Source organism: Somniosus microcephalus, chromosome 8 (genome assembly GCF_052327205.1).
Source record: "Somniosus microcephalus isolate GS21.2 chromosome 8, FLI_Smic_1.0, whole genome shotgun sequence".
Taxonomy (NCBI): Eukaryota; Metazoa; Chordata; class Chondrichthyes; order Squaliformes; family Somniosidae; genus Somniosus; species Somniosus microcephalus.
In genome coordinates, this window is record NC_140994.1 from 219,516,203 (window position 1) to 219,532,461 (window position 16,259).

The following is a 16,259-nucleotide window of genomic DNA, read 5'->3' on the forward strand; positions in this document are numbered from 1 at the left end:
GAGATAAAGAACAGGAACTGGTCTGAAACTGAATATCCAACCTATTTATAGCACAGCAAAGCTTAGGTCATGAAATGAGCAGCGAGGACTGCAGTTGAGAGCAGAAGAATGCAACAGGTTGTTGTGTGCTCTAAGTGGCCAAGCGACATATTTCTATGCAATGCAAAGTGACGCTTTTCTCTCCTCAGGGGATCATCCTGTTTTGAATACTTCTAATCTGCAGAAACGTGATGCCTTTCCTCAAAGGGGTAATATTGCAGCACCGGAGTGTTTTAGGTGAAACGTGGTTCTCAGCACCACCATAATGGCCACCGGAAGACAGTTTGTAACTTCTTTTATACTGCCATTTATTTTGGTCGAATTCCATATCTATCTACTTGTGTATCTGTGTGCTCGCTCCCAGCATTTACAATATACACCAGTTATTCATTATGGGTCTATAATTATGCTGCCAGGACAAGGGAGACAGATTTAGTAAACACAGGGAGCCAGCTCACAACCAACTGTCAGTATAAAAGCACCTTGCACTGCGGCAGATGCAGTTTGCAGTATTTGCTTCCATTTTTTTTTTCCTTTTCTTCCCTCCTCACCTAAAATGCTGACACATCCTGAGGCATGGTTCCATTTGCACCATCAGCTCCCCTACCTTGCCCAAGTGGCCATTCTTCATGTGTGTGTCTAGATGGTGAGTGTTGGCAGCCTATACAACTGCAAAGGGCAATTGATACTGCCTTCTCCTGACATCATACATGTGCAAAATCCCAGCAGGGATTACTGAGTAGCAATTAAGAGAAAACACATTGGTTGATTCGCCCACTTTAGTCCAGGGGCACTGAGATCAGATGTAACAATCACACAACTGCTCTGGATGAAAATCAACTAACTCAGTACAAACTGTTGATTAAATCAGGGACCTTAATATGTGTTGAACTCTGTGCCACCCCAGGCAGTGTCATTAATCACTGAGCCATAGAGTCATTTTATTTTCCATTTTTTCCCCTTTTTTCCTCTCCTCTCAATGAAGATGCTGAGCCATGCTGGGGATTGGTTCCATGGGGGACAACATTCCTCTGGTGCCTTACTCCAGTGGCTATTCTTCATGTGTGAGTGTAGGAAGTAAGCTTAAGCTATTTGACAAGGGGAGACATTACAGCCAAGCCCAATCTGTTCTACCATGTCTACACATGCACACTTTCCAGCAAGAAAAGAGCGTCTGGGCAGTTCAAATTGTTCCTGAGGATTTACTGCTCCATTTCCACTGTTTTTTTAGTCAGTCGAGGTCCCCACCAGAGACATAATGGCCTGGATTTTCATTGGTCCGTGGAGTCGGAATTGGAGGCATGTGGGGATTTAAAATCCCAAAATCGGGGGTCCCGACCCCATTCCGCCCCCATGCCAGTTTCACAGGAGGCGGGTGCCCGCCCCGCACTGGGACCCGCCTCCCCGAGGCGGGAAGGGGATTAGTGCCAATTAACTGCCTGTTAACAGGTAGTTAACAGGCAGTTTTTAGCCTAATCCCTATTTTCATTGTTGAAATGTGGGATTCCCGACGGCTCCAAACCACGCCAAGTTAGCGAGGTGGGCCGTCGGGATGATGGGCTTGGAGGGGTCGAGATGTCCGGTGTTCAGGTGAGTGATGGGCGCATGAGTGCAGAGGTAAGCGTGTTTGGTCTGTGTAAAGTGTTTAAAAAAGTTCTACTAACCTTTACTTACCTTTACAGCCTTCCTTCCTTCAGGTCTCGGGAACCCCTCATCTCACCGGCACAGAAAGCAGAATGACCGTGATGTCAAAATCTGCAGCCTCTGCTTTCTGTTCCGGGGAGATATCTAAATCATCCTGAGAGGAAGGAATTAACTTGGAGTACAGATGGTCAGTGTTTGACAGCTTCAAACAGCTGTGAAACGCTGATATTTCATCTGTCAAAAGGTCTTGACAGGTGAAATTTCAATCTGTGACGTCACCTGTTGCCAAGTGGCCCTTAATTGGCCCACTGAGCCTGCCGGGCGGGCTCAACAAGGTCAATCAAGTCTAAATCGTGTTGGTTGGCTAGAACTCGATGGAGGCAGGACTACAACCCCAAAAGTTGTAGTCCCACCCCCTACCCAACTCCTCAATGAAAATCCAGCCCAACATCTTTAATGACATTAGCACCCTGCAGTCTACCATGAAGAATACATGTATACATGAATATATGCAAGTCGGGGTATTTAGACCTAAGAGTAATTATCTTGAATTTATTTCTCAGCCAGGTGTCAACCCATATTGCCATTCTTAAAAGAAAGATTCCTAACTCTACTGCTCCTATGAGGTGCTCCCCTCTGAAAAGCTGGTGGAAGGCTGCTGTTGCTCATGTTGAGACACTTGTAGCTGGCAGTTTCTGAGTGCTTGAGGCTGTGAGGGTCCTGCTGCAGACTGCTGCTCCTCGGCTGCTGCCGGGGCAGTCTGGCCCAGTTGACCTCCTGGCATAATGGCATGTATTGGTTGAGGGGGTGGCAAAGGAGCAGACATGCTGACATCCTGAGAGAGGGCAGCATGTACTGTTCCTTTCGTGCAATTGCCACTCTTGTGGGGCTGGAGTTCATCACTTTCACTAATCTACAAGAGAGCGGGCTGTAGAAGATGAGTGACTCCTTGAAAGCCCTTCGGTCCACCAATCTGTCCAAGGTGGACACATGTCTCGCCATGATGGAGTCCAGAGCCTGCATGGCAGCCATTTGAGTTTCCACCAAAGCTGCAAAGGCTGGGGACATTGGCTCCTTTTGTTGGACCAGCTACAGCGTCCGTGAAGGTGGCCACACTCTCCAAGGTAGACTGCAGCGTGCTGATGCCATGAAAGATGACACCACACAGACTGGAAGCGGACTCCTCCATACTTGCTGAAACTCCTTGGCAGGCCTTCCAATACCTCGTATAACTGCTTGTGTGAGGCAAGCAGGTTTCTTTTCATAGCCAGATCCCTGAAGTCCTCATCACTGTTCTGCTCAGCAGAGCTGGGACAGGAACTCTTCCTCTGGAGAGCGGTCTCCTGGGTTATCCCTGCCACCATTACCTGCTGCTGCTCACTCATGCAGACCGTTCTACCTCATTTACAAACCCACGTGGAGTGTCAATGTCTGTGCTGGTGCTTGGGAGGGATGTAGTGCCACTCACCCTGCCAGCCGACCGCCCAATTCCCCCTCCGAGTTAAAATTGGGGCTTTTGTCTATTTTTTCCCCTCTCAAATTTGGAGATGCTGATTCCAATTGTACATTGTGCATTGCCAGCCCTGCTGAAATCGGTTAGAGCTTGGCAACAACTGACATTGATCCAGTAGGGGACAAGGAATCAACTTTAGCATGCTTGTAGCACAAATTAGAGTCATCTTCAGTGTCATCCATTGCATGACTTCTATAATTCTTACTTTAACAACAATTTGTCATATTAAAAGAGCCAGTTCGCCGCATTTGGGCCAGATTGGAAAGTCTCATGACACATACAGTAATGTCCACATTTGTGCCTCCAAACTTTTCAATGATTACATAAGAACATAAGAAATAGGAGCAGGAGTCGGCCATTTGGCCTCTCGAGCCTGCTCCGCCATTCAATAAGATCATGGCTGATCTGATCTTGGCCTTAACTCCACTTTCCTGCCCGCTCCCCATAACCCTTGATTCCCCTGTTTTTCAAAAATCTGTCTATCTCCACCTTGAATATATTCACTGACTCAGCCTCCGCAGCTCTCTGGGGTAGAGAATTCCAAAGATTCACGACCCTCTGAGAGAAGAAATTCCTCCTCATCTCCATTTTAAATGGGCAACCACTTATTCTTGGATTGACAGGCACCACGGTTATGGGTCACCTAAATGGGATTGTTAACTAAAATCAATCTACTTACCAATCACGTTCCATGATTGTCTGATATGTTTATATAACTTGAGCTTAAAGGGCCATTGCCATTCAGGCAAAATTATTGGCATGTTTGTAAACAGGTGTGTAGTGATTGGAGATGTGGGGGTCAATTTTCAATTTTCTGGCTGCCGTCGGGCGGCTTTTCAGGTGGCCGGGGGCCGAAAATCACTGAAAAAGCGGGTCAGGACCCCCCCCTCCCCGCCTGATTCCCCGCCCTGTCCGACTTTCGGACCGCCGTTTCCCCGCGACCCGCTTCAGTCCTGGCCGCCGCTGGCGGGACTGGTCGTCGGCACACTAATGACCAATAATTACCTTGTTGAAGAAGATTTGCCGTTGCGACTTTGGGGCTTTCCCCACATCAAACACGCCTGCAGGGAACCCCGCTGATGAGACCTGGCATGAAACTTGCCGGCTTGCTTGCTGTCAGCTGCAGGTCATTTGGGAAAGCTGCGATTTAAAAGGACAGCACTTGTATGTTGAAGGACCTTGTTGTTGCAGGTTTGGGGTTACTTCTTCAAGGCTTAGGCACAGCTGTGGAAGGTTGGAGCCTCACACACTTCTCCAATGCGATCTCCTGCGAAGCCCCTCTCGCCACCCTCACTCAGCGCTTCCTCAGCGGAGGCATCTGCGAGAAGCATGGGACGCCTTTTTTTTCCTTCCCTTCTTGCCATTACAGGATCTCCAGCAGCAGAGGCGGCAGCAGCAGAACCAGGAACAGCAGGATCAGCAACAGGAGCACCAGGCTGCTGCTCACTCACCTGAAGCTGCACAGGCCAGAAGGGGCCAGCGCTTGGAAGTGGCTTGAGAGCACCTTGCTGCACTTTAGGGGGCCATGGGGACCCGTTTCTACACTGGCAGTCCTACTCAGAAGGACTTCCATGAAGATCTGGTTTCTCTGTTCAACAGATGGTCAACGCTCCTCAAGAGATGTCATTCTCTTATGAGCACTCACCATGTTTTCCGTACCCTGGCGAGATATCTCCTCCATGGAGGTTGCCAACCTTTCCATGGTGATGCGTTCATGCGCCAATGACTCCATAAAGGCTCTGCTCATGGTCGCTATGGACTCCTCCATTCGCTCCACACTCGCAGCGACCCTGGAGACAAAACCTGCCAGAAACTCCTGCATCTGTGCATGGAGATCCATCACCTCTTCTCTTGCGGATGGACCCAGAGGCAGAGGGTCGATATGCAGCGCAGCTGAGCTGAGCTGGCAGAGTCCTGCGCCCTCCGACGAGGACTCTCCACTGCTGTCGCTGTCTCCAGAATCTGCTGAGGCTCACTTGTGAGCTGTGAAACACCAGGTGACTACACTACTCTATGTCCCGAAGGTCCCCCCAAGGTGTGAGTGTCTGCGCTGGTGCTGGGTGCGCTTACTTCTGCTGATGTTGTGCCCTCAGGGGTTGGAGCTTCCTCTGAGGAGTCTGGCTGCACAGCCTCTTCCTCCTCCACAGTGAGGACGGGGGGTCTGGATGGTACTGTGGGGGAGTAAAGGAAGGAGTTAGAGATGTAATGCCAAGGTTCTTCTGGTGACTCCCAGCGAGTTGGTATCTGCTGACACCTGCATCCATGCAACATTGGTCTCAGTGGGAGGCCTCTTCCTCCCTGACCTAGGGAAGAGGACCTCCCTGTGGGCCCTAACCCATCCAATAATGCCTGCAGTGAAGCCTCGCCAAATTTGGAGGCAGCTCGGGGTCTGGCACTGGCCACAGCTGCTGCAGGCTCCTCTGCCATCCTGTATGATTCGTTTGGAAGCCTTCAGAGGATGCAGTGCTTGCTATGGACCTTGAAAGCACCACGAATGATGACATCATACTGTGGGGATTTCTGACTCGAATTGGACAATTAGCAAGGCTTCCCACATGCTGGGAATTAATTGGCCACTTGAGGGAAAATTGCGTGGAGCTGACTGACACTTTTTTATGTGTGTCAGAAACCCCACATTTGGGGAAACCCGACCATTTCCCACACACGCTGAAAATCGGTGCCGTGGTGTCACCACTGCTCTTAAAATATATCTATTTTAAATATATTTAACAAAAGAAATTAAAACACTTCATGAATAAACTCCATTACAAGCGTTCAAAAAGCAGCAGCTAGCATGTGAACTTTCCTGGCAGCTGTGACTAAGCAGATGATTCCTGGAGCATAGCCTGCTGCAAAAGTCCCCAAAACTGTGACAAAGGCCCTTTATGAGATAACTGTGGGCTCTGAACTTGTTCAGTTTAACAGAGAGATATCTGTGATTCCTGCTTCCTTACGCTAAACAATTTATCATTCCGATTATATAACAGCAAGTAATCTCAAAGATTCTTTGGAGATGAATCCACCATCATCAAATTTGTTTAAGATTTTTGGTAATTTAACAATTTAGCCTCTGAACAATTTACTGAGCAGCTACTGCAGCAGTTTAATGACTTTGTTAATAATGTCACCTGCAGCTCCCATGGCTCAAGGGTAATTGCACTGCCTGCTGTGGTACTGAAACATACAGACCAGAAAGGTCACAGGTTCAATCCCTGGTTTGTCCTCAGTTAGCTGATTGTAGCTGGGCCTTTCATGGAGGCATCACCATTGGCTTAAGTGCTACAGGCTGTGTACCTATTCTTGATTCTTGGAAAGTATAGAACATAATGGCCCAGTAATTCCGGGCCCAACGCGTGAGTACGGACGGGGTACTCACGCGTGGGCCCGATGGAAGTGCCGGTTTTCAGCATGCACAGCGCATGCGCGGAAAACCGGCATTTCCTGTCCTCTGAACCCTTTGGAGTCTGCGCGTGCGCGCTGAAATTCCTTTTTTTCCCCACAGGTTTGCGCGTGTGTAAGGGCCTCTCCTTTTTACGAATGTAAAAAGGAGACGTAAGGACTTCATTCTTTAAGGTAAGTGGTCTATTACTTAAAATAACATTTTTTCCACAACTTTATGGTTTTTAAGGACTTTACAGTAAGGTAAGTAGTTTTAGACCCGATTTTTTTAAAAATTATTTTTTTCAAAAATTTGATTAATTGTTTAAAATAGTTTTTTAAAGTTATTTATAGTTCATTTAATTAGTGGGATGTTTTTTAAAATTTTATTTAAAGTTAAACTAGTCTTTTGGGCGCCTGTACTTTTCATGAGTTTGACAGTTCTTACTATCAAACTCATGAATTAAGTTTCCCCTCCCCTGATTGGCTGCACAGTGCTCACCTGATCCCAGCCGGCACATCGAACTAACTACGCCGCTGGATCAGGTAAGCACAGCGCGCCGACATCTGAACTGGGCCAGTGACAGGAATTCCAAGCAGGCCCAGGCTTCAGATGTCGGCGCGCCGGGTGAGTGCACATCGGGGGCTTGCACGCGCGGCAAGCCCCCGAACCTAATTTCTGGGCCAATGACATAGGGGTAAGGAAATATTGGGGTTGGTTGTGACTGAATAACTTATTAACACTCTCAAGGTTCATGTGTGTAAATTCACTACATCAGTGAGATGCCAGAGGGCTGCAGCCAACCATTGAATCATAATCCGTTATAGCTCAGCTCTGGATCAAGAGGTTGTAGGTTTGAGCCCATAATCTACAACAAGCACCTTTAACATAGAACAATGTCCTAAGTTGCTTCACAGAGGTGTAATCAGACAAATATGGACGCTGAACCAAAGAAGAACATATTTCAGAGACATCATCCAAAAATACAATGTCAGGTTCCACATGTACGTTGATGACACTCAGCTCTACCTCACCACCATCTCTTTCGACCCATCCATTGTCTCTAAATTGACATCCAGTACTAGATGAGCAGAAATTCCTCCAATTAAATATCGGGAAGACCGAAGCCTATGGCCCTGAAATTGCAGTCAGCGGCATAGCTAAGGAGTGTGCTGCCGACCTCCGAACAAAATCCCCACTTACCTGGTGCGAGGCCCCCTTCAAAAACTTGTGATGTTTCACCACAGAGTTGTGTGCAGCACAGCAGCCCACAGATCCGAGGGGCGCACCGTGTACGTAAGCATACCTGCGATCACATAGGGTGGTGTGCCAATCAGGAAACAGAAATCTCTGATGCCCATTCATTTGCAGGGATTGGATTTGAGATGACTTTTCTGCCGTCTTCCTGTTTCTGGTACACCCTGGCATGTTAAGCAGTCGGTGCAGAATTTCATGTGAAAGTGTGGGTCAACATCCAACATTTAGGCCATGCAAGAAAAAATTCATCTCTAAATGGCGACACGCACATAGAGCTTTGGAACCTGTCATTCCGTTTAAGCAATGTTGCATTTAGCCGTGAACTTATTACAGATATGATTGTTAATGCACACAAAATGAAAGTGCTCTAAATCTCTAAAACATTCCAACTATACCAAATGCATTAACCTGAAGATTTATGAGAAACTGTTTACTAAACAGTTCAATTAGCACTTGCTGTTCCCGGAAGGACAGTTATTTATTTAATCTTACTTTATCTTAACTGCTTTTAAATTTGATAAGTTTTAAACCCATTCATCGCACACTGAAAACCATATTTCAAGCTGCTGTTTTGATGCTTCCCCTCATATTGCATATCCCCACTCCCCTTACACTGTGCTGAGCCGGTTTGCACCAGCCGTAAAATTTTCCTGCGTAATTGATGCACAGTTGATGGGCTATTAGCCCAACTTTGCACCAGGAATGAGGATTTGAGTCGCAGCGGATAATCTGTCTAGTCGGATCCCAATAGATCACAAGTTTAGGATTTAGCACGGAATCCCGAACTTGCGGTCAATTTCAAAAGCGGTATGATGGCATACTCTGAGAGTACGCCGTCATACCGACCACAAATTTTGCCCCATTGTCTTCGGTCCCCACCACAAACTCTGTTCCCTAGCCATTGACTCCATCCCTCTCCCTGGCAACTGTCGAAGGAAGAACCAGACTGTTCGCAATCTTGGTGTCGTATTTGACCCCGAGATGAGCTTCCAACTACATATCCGTGCCATCACTAAGACTGCTAGTTCCACCTCCGTAACATTGCCATACCCTGCCCCTACCTCGGCTCAACTGCTGCTGAAACCTGCATCCATGCCTTTGTTACCTCTAGACTTGACTATTCCAACACAATCCTGGCCGGACTTCCATCTTCCACCCTTAAACTTAAGCTCATTCAAATCTTCCATCTTCCACCCTTAAACTTAAGTTCATTCAAAACTCTGCTGCCCGTATCCTAACTCGCACCTATTCCCATTCACCCATCATCTTCGTGTTCACTGGCCTACATTGGCTCTCGGTTGAGCAACCCTTTCATTTTAAAATTCTCATCCTTGTTTTTAAACACCTCTATGGCCTTGCCCCTCCCTATCTCTGTAACCTCCTCCAGCCCTACAACCAATGTTCCCTGTAATTATTTTTGGCGCCACGTGCGGGTTTTGCACTGAAAAGCCAGCGAGCCAGCTGCATGTGTTCCCTGGAGCGCTGCGTGGCGATGCGGCCGTGCAGCTTAGAGTAAACATTGCCTACAACCCTTCGAGATATCTGCGCTCCTCCGATTCTGGCCTCTCGTGCATCCCCGATTTTAATCGCTCCATCGTTGGCGGCGTGCCTTTAGCTTCCAAGGACCTAAGCTCTGGAATTCCTTACCTAAACCTCTCCGCCTCTCTATCTCTCTTTCCTCCTTTAAGACGCTCCTTAAAACCTACCTCTTTGACCATGCTTTTGGTCATCTGCCCTAATATCGCCTTATGTGGCTCGGTGTCAAATTTTGTTTGATAACTTACCTGTGAAGCACCTTGGGACATTTTATTATGTTAAACGCACTATATAAATGCAAGTTGTTGTTGTTGTTAAGCAAATGTTTGGTCAAAAGGTGGGTTTTAAGGAGAGTCTTAAAGGAGGAGAGTGAGATGGAGAGGCGGAGAGGTTTAGGGAAGGAATTCCAGAGCTTAGGTCCTTGGCAGCTAAAGGCACGCCACCAATGATGGAGCGATTAAGACCAGGCTACAGAGTTTTTAGGACAGGGCAGATACCAGTGGGCTGACAGTGTCCTCACATTCATAACACAGGATGAATTACTTCTATCCAGACTGTGTATGGGGAAGGAGGGGGAGAAAATAATGTTTTTTAAGTTTGCCTCTGTTGCATTCTCCCTCTCTAATTTCCTCTCCTGAAGGAGATAACTCCTGCTGGGGCAGAAGCCACCCTCTGGTGCCTAACGCAACTGGCTATCTTTCCTGTGTGAGCCTAGACAATGGATCAGCAGGTTATTCGCCAATGGGGTTATGACAGCTATGCCTAATCATGTCATCCAATGCGCACACTTGTGTTCTTTCTGGCAGTGATCACTGAATAACAATCAGGAACCTTGGTTAAATTTTCCCCTTATTAGCCTAGGGTACTGAAGCCAATTATAGCATCCCATCTATCACACTGGCTGAAGTACACTAAATTAACATAGATTAGGGATTGAACCTGTGATGTTCTGTAGGATCCATGTCTGGGTCATGAGAGAGGGATTGCAGTGAATTGTTTACAGCCTCCATGTAGGCTGACTGCAAAAATTAAAATCCACATGAGCCCCTTGGGCTGGTTACAGTCATTTTTTCAGCACTGGGTATGCACAAATGGGAATTTGACGCTAAGCCTGCCCCATGTGCCAAACTACTTGTGCCATGACATTGCTTTGTGTCATGAAGCAAACACGCTGACAAGGTGAAATGGCTCAGCTCATTTGTGAACTCAGTGCGGGAAGCTGGAATTCCATTGGCAAATTAGGATACACACAAAAAAATGGGCAGTAAGGCAAAAGCATCTCACGTTGCATGGTATTGCCAAATTCAGTTTGCAGTAAGAGATCTGTGGTTTTGCATACGCTCCAGGTATTGAGAGTTTCCACAATCTGTTGCCAAATCTTTTGATAATTGCATTTGCTGACAGGGCACTGACTACAATTATAAAAGGCAAGTTTCACAATTGCCTCTTATTTATTAACCACAATTAATCAAGTCAACAAAAGCTACTGTTATATTAATGTCAGTGGGGTGTTTACACCACGTGGGTCTCCCTCAGCTGGCAGTAATCCCAATGCAAATTTTCTTGATTCATTAAATATAGCTGTGTCAGCCGTGGTTCAGTTGGTAGCACACTCGCCTCTGAGTCAGAAGGTTGTGGGTTCAAGTCTCACTCCAGAGACTTGAGCACATAAAGCTAGGCTGACACTCCAGTGCAGTGCTGAGGGAGTGCTGCACTGTTGGAGGTGCCATCTTTCAGTTGAGACGTTAAACCATAGGCCCCATCTGCTCTCTCAGGTGGATGTAAAAAATCCCATGGCACTATTTCGAAGAAGAGCAGGGGAGTTATCCCCAGTGTCCTGGCCAATATTTATCCTTCAATCAACATAACAAAAACAGATAATCGCATTGCTGTTTGTGGGATCTTGCTGTGCGCAAATTGTCATTTCCTACATTACAACAGTGACTATCCTTCAAAAAAGTACTTCATTGGTTGTAAAATGCTTTGGGACGTCTGGTGATCATGAAAGGCGCTATATAAATGCAAGTCTTTCTTTTTAGCTGCCTGAAAGACTGGTAAAAAGTGAATCTTCCTGGTCACTTGCTTTTGTGAATCTGTCAGATTTACATTTGAGTTATCACTGGTTGAATGGGATCCATATTTCAGGAATGGTCACCTCACTGACACCAATTTCTTGTCAGCTTCATGAAAATGGAGTTAAATATTTGTTACTTACTGAGACTGTTAGCAGCCCATTGCCATCCGATTATAATTCCAGACTGGTTGCTGGAATTACCTCAAAATCTACTGCGGTATTAAACAGGTCTTCCCAGCAGCTGGCCTTACCAAATCCTGCAAGTTTATAAGGAAGGAAAAAGTCAGCCAATTTTCCTGCTCCTGCTCATTGTTCAGTAACCCTTGCTGAAAATGCCGTGTGTGGATGTCAAGTGAAGACAGGATTGGGTTCACACGTAAAAAATATCACTTGAGTAAAGTGCAAATGGGTTTGTGGGGACCACATGTCAGCATGATTTAGTCTTAAGGAGAGAAAAAGAGTAAAGGGGTAGAAAAAAAAGGTGCAGGGAATGGGAGATGGCTGTTAACAATTTTTCTACAATAATCAATGGATACTCTTTCAAAGTGAAAATATTGTTTTCACTGTGTAACTAAAATGATAACAATTGGATTAGAGCTGGAAACCAGACAGAGGAGGCAGGATCTGTGTATGAAATTTAAAAATTAATAAGAATTCTCCTTAAGTAAAGGTTGAATAGGAATGTTTACTTCAATGTAAATATTTACCTTAAAGTTAAAAAAAACTCCTCCTCCAAATTGCTCTCCAGTTTCTTCCCCTTAACCCTCTCCCCCCTCAATGCAGTGACTCATGCTATGGTATGATAAGACTGCATTGGTGGCCCTCTCTCAGACTACAGGACTGCAGTAACCCACATATGTCAGCCTGTCCGTGACTACTTTGACTGGTTCATCCAGTTACTGTTCCAAGCAGGAATGAGGAAATTTAAAAGTTTGCAAGAAATCCCACACAAAAAATGTTTCATAAACCCTCATAAGTGGTCTAATTTGCAAATTATGAAGATCGCTGCACTAAAGTAAAATGCTGATGAAAGGTCCCACCTGAAACATTAGCCTATTTTCTGTCAGATGCTGACATTCCTGTTATACATTTCCAGCATTTTCTGTTGTGCTTTTCCTTGTCAAGATTTTTCACCAATTTTTCTCCCCTTCCCTTGATGCGGAACAGTTCCATGGGTGCCAGTCATCCTCCTAATGCCCTAGTGGCTATTATTCAGGTGTGACCCCGAAAGTGAGCCCTGGCATGCTATTCCTACAAGAAAGGCCTCACCCTGTTCTCACACTGACGCGTACTTCTAACAGGGGTCACTAGGTAGCAATCGGAAGCAGGAATCTGAGTCAGTATTCCCCATCCTAATCGAGGGGTGCTGAGGCCAACTGAAGCACCCCTACTGCTATCCTGCTAAAATCAACTAACTAACCACAAACCAAAGATTAACCGTGAGATCTTGTTATCTGTATGACTCATCTACTCACTGGATAAAGCTGCTTAACATTTTCTATTTTTATTTTTAATTTCCAATATAGCACATTTTCCTTTTAAAGACTTTGAACTGAATACATTAGCAATTATATTGAGGGGAAAAGGTGACAGTTTAAAAAAATGATTTCTCTGGCACAGTAAATAGGGATAAAGTGGCACAGTCATCATGAAGTGCAACTTGATAGATCTGATCAATAAACACCACATGGTGTCTGTCCATATTCTACACAATTAAAGATAAAAACCCTCATTAAATAATTCATTTCTTTGGCTTTATCTGTATTTAAAACTATGCATTCCAATTTTCAAAATGGCATTCCAAGACCCCAGAAATGTTTTACTTACTGTAGCACTTAGCCAGCGTGTTAATAGTTCCTTTAAGGAATCTGAAAGAAGCGTAGAACAACACACACGTGGAATAAAATCCTATCTGTGACTTCTATTCTGTTTTCCAGGACTGTCTTTACTCAGATCGTGTCATCTTGCTGGCTCTCACATATACTACTTTCTTGCACCTTTCTCCTTGCCCTGTAACCTTGGGACTTTTGTTTTATATGTCTAGGCTTCATCTAGGAATGTGTAATCCATCTGTCTCCTTGCTGGATAGGTTCTATTGTTCTCTCAACTTTCCCGAGGAACGCACAATGCTAATTGTTGATGGGCGTCTACGACACAGGTAATGGCCATCATTAGCGGGGGAGACTCATGCTCCTCAATGAGATGTTTAAATAAGCAAGTCCAAACTGCAATAAAACAGAAAATGCTTGAAATACATAGCAGGACCATTAGCATCTGTAAGAGAAAAGACAGGTTACCATTTTGACAAAGGGTCTACGCCCGATAGTCTATTTTTTTCTTGACGGATGCCGGCGGATTTGTTGTGTATTTCAGTGTTTTTTTCTTATTTCAAGATCCCCAGCATTTGCAGTTTCTTTTTAAGATCCAACTGGAATTGTCCATAAAAATACCCCGATCACGACACATTCACAACTGGCATGTTTTTCTTTGAATTCTATATTCAGTACTGCCAAGCTGAGGGATGCTTTATGAATCTGAAACTCAATTAGTTTATGAGGTTTGTTTCTGATGGCAAGAGATTTGTTACCCTATAAAGTAAACAGAGCAAATCCATTGCTGCGGAAGGCACTAATGGGAACATTTTGCAATGTTTGGCCCCAATTTCACCTCTGTGTAACCAGTGGAAGGGGCTGGACGATCCCAGAAGTGGGCATTGTTCCTAATCAGCACTCAAATTAGGTTTCTGCGAAGGTGCTGGACTGCTGGCACCCGCGGTTCTTGATGGCAGGGCTGCAAAAGCTCATTCCAAGCTGGGAAAATAAGTAAATGAAGCTCGAGCTTCTCTACTCTGCATTTTGCACAGTTTGCTCCAGAAAAATTACATCACCACTCCAGTTAAGTTAAAAACAGACACATTTCAAGCCTCACATCCGTTTTTAGAATGACAGATTTTCTGTTTTTTTTTATGTTGCTTCTGTTGCAATTAGTTAGCTGCACTGTTCTTTTGTTGATCTTGCTCTATTATTTTGCATTTTTAGATGTTTTTCCTTGTTACGGTTGCCAACTCTGGTTGGGTGTATTCCTGGAGGATTTGTCACATGACATCCTGCCACGAACCACCCCACCCCCACACTCCCGCTATTGGCCCATCCTCCAGGCGCGCTGCCTTCCTACGCCAATTGCAAAGGGAACGGAGACTCTTGTTAGATCTGTGATTCTGAGAGTATCATGCTTTTCAATAACTACACGGATGCTGTAACTTAACAATTAACAGGTATTTACTGGAGTAGGGTAGTCTCAAGACTGGGGGTACAGAGGCATGCTCAAGGCTTATATACAGGTGTGGTCACTGCCGGTACTACAGTATACAGGAGCTGTAAAAGTAGTTCTCTCTTAAAGGTACATACACTACAATTCCTCCCCTTTTAGATTAGCAGTACCCATAATATTCAAATAACAATTAACACTTTAACATGTACATTAAACAACAATAGTCCATTTATAGATTCAGTCTTTGGGGCGGCTTCCTGATCCTTTCGGGATAGCGCCTTTCCTGAGGTTCTTGTTCTTGGTGCGGAGGTGATTCTGGCCCCTTTTCGTCGGTTAGTTCATCGGTTTCCACTGCTACTGGTTCGGAGGTAGATGCTACCGGTATGTCGGGTTCATCCCCAGGTACGCGAGACATGGGGTTGACTCGTTCCTGTAACGCTAAGATCTGATCGATGTGGCGTCTCACAATGTTCTCCCCGACATCCACTGTGTACATTAATGGCCCCTGCCTTGTGCATATCGTTCCGGGTTGCCATTTCTCTGTTCGGTAGTCACGGGCCAAGACTGGTTGTCCTACGTTGAAGCTCCTTGTCGGCTTCTCGTTGATGTGCTGGAATTGTTTATCCTCAACATTTCTTCGCACATTTGGTCTGAGCAAGTCCAGACGAGATCTCAACCTTCGGTTAAAGAACATCATGGCCGGGGTCTGGTTGGTAACTGCATGTGTCGCGTCTCGGTAGGCTAATAAGAAATTGTCCACCTTATGCTGTAGTGGAATTTCATCGTCGCACATGGCCTTTATCGCCTTCTTAAAGGTTTGTACGAACCTCTCAGCCAATCCATTTGTGGCTGGATGATACGGGGCGGATGTGTAGTGCCATTCCTTCTCATAAATTTTCGAAACTCTTCGGACACAGACTGCGGTCCATCATCAGAGCAAATCTGCTCTGGCAAGCCGTTCCTGGCAAATATGGTCCGTAGGACTGCAATCGTTTTCTCTGTAGTGGTTGAGGACATTTTTATCACCTCAGGCCATTTCGAATGAGCATCCACTGCTATTAAGAACATGGAGTCCATGAATGGACCAGCGAAATCAATATGCACCCATTGCCATGGAGAGGAGGGCCACTCCCATGGGTGTAGAGGGGCATGTGGTGGTGCATTTTGGACCTTCTGGCATCCTGAGCAGCTCTTGGTTAGGTCTTCGATTTGTTGATCGATTCCCGGCCACCACACATAAGCCCTAGCAAGGCTTTTCATTTTCACTCCCCCCAGATGACCTTCATGAAGCTCATTTAGCACTCTCTCCCTTAACTTGGGTGGAATCACCACTCTGGATCCACACATCACTGTCCCCTGGCATACTGACAGCTGTTCTCTTCTGGATGAGAATGCTGGCAACAGTGAGTCGCCATGTGTTGGCCATCCCCTCACCGTCAAATCATATACCCGAGACAGCATCGGATCATTGCGGGTCTCCTCTATATCCGCGTTCAATACTGGCAATCGTTCAATTATTGACGAATAAAATATCTCGATAGGGTCCA